The sequence below is a fragment of the Diadema setosum genome, chromosome 18 (genome assembly GCF_964275005.1).
Source record: "Diadema setosum chromosome 18, eeDiaSeto1, whole genome shotgun sequence".
Taxonomy (NCBI): Eukaryota; Metazoa; Echinodermata; class Echinoidea; order Diadematoida; family Diadematidae; genus Diadema; species Diadema setosum.
In genome coordinates, this window is record NC_092702.1 from 21,555,183 (window position 1) to 21,561,182 (window position 6,000).

The following is a 6,000-nucleotide window of genomic DNA, read 5'->3' on the forward strand; positions in this document are numbered from 1 at the left end:
CAACGTGATCCTGATAAAAGGTGGGTCCCAGGCCACACCTTTTATTAGGACCCTGTTTTATTTTTATTTTTTGATATCTCAGCCGTTTCAAAACCAATTTTCATCAAATAAACTTTGAATTGCACTTAGAATCATGTGCGCTCTTTAATATTTCATATAAGTGTTTTCTAGTCAGTCACAAAAGTTAAAACCTGAACCCCCATCTCAACCAAAACTATACCATTCCTTTAATGTGCTTTACTCTGGATATCAATGAAAAGTATAAACTTTTTTATCCAGAATTTCATCAAATGCTTAAGATTCCCTTCTCCTCAGATCAATTTTCAGTATTAAAGAGATTGAGAATATGGTGGAAGCAATTCATTACTTCTGTAATACAACCAAGATCGGCAATGACGTGCTGAAAATAATGAGATGACTCGAACCCAAGTAATAATCGGGAATTCATCCTCTCCTGGAGGATAAAGTGAACAAGCACATCTGGTAAGTTAGGCAGACCATAGAACAATATCCACCGAAGTGGGGTGTGACCATTTCGACGGTGTGTTATTTTCTGTCCCTTCGCACATCACTCATCTGTCAGTTACGCCACACTTTTCATCACGTCGATGACCCGTGCTCGCACTCCGCAGCGCGGCAGCCCTAACGCGGCCCGACGCGACGGTGTCGGTAGGGTCGCAGGACATCCAGGCCCTTAATGGTGTCCCGTGTATTGTCGAGTGAATCCTTTGGTGCCTTTGGTGTTTGGAGTTCCCTCCTCCTCTCTCTTCTGTCTGTTTGTTCGTCTGTCTGTCTGTCTGTCAGTTTCTTATCCCTCCCTCCCTTTCTGTTCCCCGCCTCTCTCTCTCTTTCTCCTTTCTCTTTCTCTCTCTTTCTTTCTGTCTCCTATCGGTGGACATGTTTGAAATTATGAACACACATAATGTACACGCACATCTGTACATAATACATACGAACGTACGCAAGTAATATACATAAACATACATAATGCATACATCATACGTACATACATACACCCATACATACACATAATCGGCAAGTATAGACCTACATGAAGGGATGCGTGTTATACATGCAAGTCTCCAATTAGTTCTTTGTCATGATGTCAAATATAGGTGCAAACTTTAACACAGAAGTGAAAGAATTCACCCTCTTCACTACAATGCTTTTTATTACTTTTTTGTTATGCCTCCGCCACGAAGTGGCGCCGGAGGCATTATGTTTTCGGGTTGTCCGTCCGTCCGTCCGTCCTTCCGTCCGTCCTTCCGTCCGTCCGTAATGAATTTTGTGGACAGGGTAACTATCAAAACCTTTCGAGGTACCCTAATGAAACTTGGCATGTATGTGTATTAGGGGGTGAAGTTGTGCCTATCAACTTTTGGGTGCACATGCTCAGGGTCAAAGGTCAAAAGGTCAAGGTCAAATGCATAAGATTTCACTATTTCCACCATATCTATGCAATGGCTGAAAATATTTTCTTGAAACTTAGTGTATACATGTATTACCCATTTATGATTATCTGATGAAAAGTTTGGGTCATGAGGTCAAAGGTCAAAAGGTCAAGTAAAAATATTAAAACTTCACTTTTTTCTCTGTACCTTGGAAATTGTTCAAGGTATCTTTATGGAACATACTATATATACATGTACTGACTGGCAGTGATTACCTAGAGAATTTAGGGTTCATGGGGTCAAAGGTCAAGGGCAACACTTCAAAATTTTACTATTTCCCCCATGTTTATGCAATGCCAGCAGGATTATTGTTTTTTATTTTACACTTGGTGTATGCATGTATAACCTAACAGAGATTCCCTTGAAAGTTTTTTTTTCTTTTTCTTTTTTTCTTTTGCCTCAAAGGTAAAAGGTCAAAGATCAAGTAAAAGTGCTAAACTTACTTTTTCCTCCATATCTCGGAAGTGGCTCAAGTTATCTTGAAACTTATCACATATTTATGCATGTTCTTCCTGACAGTGATTATCTTATGAATTTTAGGGTCAAAGGCCAGATGAAAATGGTAACAATTTACTATTCAATACAGAAATTGCACTTTTTCTCCATACCTTGAAAATTACTCAGTGCATAAATGTATGAATGTTTCAAAGTCAAGTTAAAGTCCTTAAATCCCCAAATACATGCTCTCCTATTCATCCAATTAAACCTAGGTCAAGGAAGGTGAACATTCAACACATTTGTGACAAACGTCATTTAAATATTTTGCCAATTTTATGAAAATGTAATCACACATTGTCCACATGTACTATCTAGACCTATTACAAGAATCATGCATTATGGCGGAGGCATACCAGTCGCCATAGCGACATTTCTAGTTTTATCTGTAATTGGGTTAAATTTGCTCAAACGCAACGGTTCTTATGTCACTGTAATACTGGTAGTTCAGTCGTGCTTGCCATGTAAACTGTTCCTCTTACAAGCGGTATTTGATCATGACTATCGTATGATGTGTTATTGCCAGTTAGCAGAACCTTTGTATTCCTGCTCAATTCTGTAGGGATCCATCACATTATTTACATCTTTTCCTTTTCTTTTACTCGTGAACTCTTGTCGTTTGACTTATGAGTCGCCCGTCACTCTATATCAAATGTTTGAATTGCCGCTAAGTAAAGTTCGCTGTCTTGTCAAGAGAACCGTATGAACCCATTTCGATTACCTCCTCGCAAGCATGATTGATCTCTCACGATTAAAGTTAATGCTTTATGGGGAACATTCGATTAAACATATTGGCCTATACCCCTTCAGTCATCGACCCAAATATGAGCTGTCCTCGTTGGCGGCGCTTCAGTTTCTTTTACAAAACATTGAATTGTCTAACAAAATCATGCATGCTCTGCTTCCTAGCTGGTATACATTATGCTTTCAAAATAATGACACGCTTTCTAATACCTCAGTAATATTTTGTGAATGACCAAAAACCGCGGTGAGATTTACTCGAGAACTGTCAGTTCCGGCAAAATTTCTTGCACGCATGCACATTACACAAATGTATGGATGCATGGTGGGGATCAGGTGTAATTATGTATTTGCTATGTTCTTCATTGATATACACTGTATTAACATGTACATGTGTATTTTATTTGGGCTAAAAAGAAAAAAAATACTAGTCAACGATTTGATACATAATGATTACGTATAAAGAGTTATCTACTTAATACTTCATATTGTATTCTTCAGTGTACATTGCATGTTGACTGAAAATAACGAGTTTATAATTTACCCATTCGATAATAAGCGGGCCTTGAATTTTGACACCATCGCTTGCTGCCACCGTTCGAGTACTCAAAACATCATGAAGCACAGTTTTCATCAGTGTATACAAAACAGACTCGATCTGTATAACTGTATCAGTTTGTGCAAGGGCACATTGTTGATATAGTAAATGGAGGTTGTACAAAGTGAGCGTTGACGTATATGTTCTGACTATAACATCGGCACAGTTTGTGGAGTTGCTGATGTAAATTTAGAAGCAGTGCAACAGTTACTAGCAGACAGCAATGTTTGTAATATCCTCGGTGTAATATTTTGCTTGTACAGAGAATGAAAGTAAACTGATTGGGTAGTTGTCCTCCAATTTCATCGTACTTTCGAAATGCAATATTTTTTGTTCGCCCGTAATACGATGTCATTTTCTGATGATAGATATGTGATCTTTGACTCGACAAATATGACAAACGGGGTTATGATTTCATAAATAAGACTGTTGTACAGGAGCTTCGGGATATGAATGGGAACGGCGAGACAGCCCAGAAGTTGTTGACACAAACTTTGGCATTTGATATTATATACTCGCTCCTTGTTCAAGCGTTGTTATGAAAAACATTCATCAAAACGAACATGTGTGACTGTATGATGCGAGGAGTCAGGGGTTCAATTCCCGATAAGACTTGGAAGGAAAAGAACTCCTTCTGACACCAACTACCGCCGGACATGTGATTATGATCATGTGATTCGTGGATGTGTAGATCATTATTAGTTCTTAGACACATTCAAAGATACGAGCTAGGGTGACAGGCCTGTTAGATGTAATCCTGTATTTCAAATAGTCTCGTTAACGTCTCTTTCTTCTGGCAGAAGATGCAGTGATGTGGATTCAGAGTTATGTTTTGGGCAAGTGATAGAGGTTTGGACGAGCGGCGGAGTGTTTGAGCTATGTGGCAGAGTAGTGATGGTACGTTTCATGACTGCAGTTGAACTTATGGGGGTTGGATTTGGGACTGGGTTTTGGACTAACTAGTTCGTTCTAACACAGATGTGTTATGGTTACAGACGAGTCATTATCTTTGAGGTTAAAGGTTGGGCACGAAACCAGTGATAGTGTTCGAAACTAGTGTAGCGAAGTTTTTTTTAGTGACGGAGTATAAAACCATGCAGTGGCATTATGATGTGCATGGGAAAAAGGGCTCTGAGAATGTCTCGTGAAAAGTAGACCAGGGCCTCCTAGGTTTATTGAAGAAAAGCTGGATAGGTCCAATATCTGTGTCAGGTCTGTGTTTAAGTAAACATTTGAGATTTAACTTCGAAACGAACAGGTGACATGCAACTGAGAGACAGAATATCTGAGTGAAGTCCTTTCATGCGAATCACCGTAGGACATCAAACCAGGAGTAGGCTAACTTTCACTATAGAACCACTTGTTACAATGACATGGTCACAGAAATACGATATATAGGAAGTTAAACGTCTTTGTCTTGTGGCTATAACGGGATGCACACGTTTAAAGGGATCGTACAGTTTTGGTTGAGACCTAATTTCAGATTTCTAACATTTTTTGGTGAGATAATGAGAAACCTCTTGTGAAATATGAAACAGCATGTAATTCTATGAGGAATTCAACGTTTATTTGATGAAAACTGATATTGAAATGGCTGAGATATCAAACAAAAAAAGAGCGATTCTAAAAGTGTGGGACCCACACTTTATTATGATCACTTTGTTTTACTTTGTTTTTGGATGTTTCGGTCATCCCAAACCCGATTTTCATCAAACAAACTTTGAATTCCTCTTAAAACGGTATGCTCTGTACTAATCATAAGTGTTTTCTTGGTATCTCGCAAAAAGTTAAAAGCCCATTTCTCATCTCCACCAATACTGTACCATCCCTTTAAATAAGCTTACACAAGAAACAGTTTCTGTCTTTCGGTACTTTTATTTTATCTGTCCGCTTTTCCTTCTCATTGTAGGACGAATGGAAAGCCCAAACATTGTATTTTCCTTTCCTAACACCTTACACCAACCCTGATGTCAACTTTAAGACTTGGAAGCATAGGCCTACTGCGAAATTCTGATACGTATTTTGTAGTAACGCAAAAGTTGAAGCACGTACTTGAGAGGGATACACAACCTCAAAGGACGAATTATAACTAGAAGCAGACTACTCTTTTACCAACAGACATAACTTACAGAGATTATACACGCACTGCCTGGTTCCGTGGATGAATTGGATGGCATATTATTCCCCCTCCCCCTTCTTTCTTTATTTTGATAAGCAACCATACTCGAGTCGTATTGAGCTCTGTGTAAATGTCATGGGGTCCAGGCTGCACTGACGCTGAAGAGGTGTGGCACAACTTCTACGTGCTCATATAGGGCAGATGGCAATGACCCTAATTCTTTTAGTGACTTTCATATCAAAGGAAAAGAAAACGACTCAAAACATTATTACGGAGGTATACGAGTTCGAACTGTAGATGTACAATGTATATACAGTTGACTCATTAAGGGGTAAAAGTCTCGATACGCTCCATTCACAATATAACGGCATGTTTGAAAACTCCTATTTCTATTCTTTTCGTTTATTAACTCGTCCCGTTGTCTTCTGCTTTGCAGACACAAACCCTTGTTGGTCGCAAAGGAGTCTACGCCGAAAACCAAGGACATGCTCCATTGGTCCTGTCCCACAGGCCGGGCGTTTACATTAGCTGCTCTGTCGGGAGCAGCTAGAATGCAGGGAATATAATGGTACATGCAAAGACCCTGAAAGGTATGC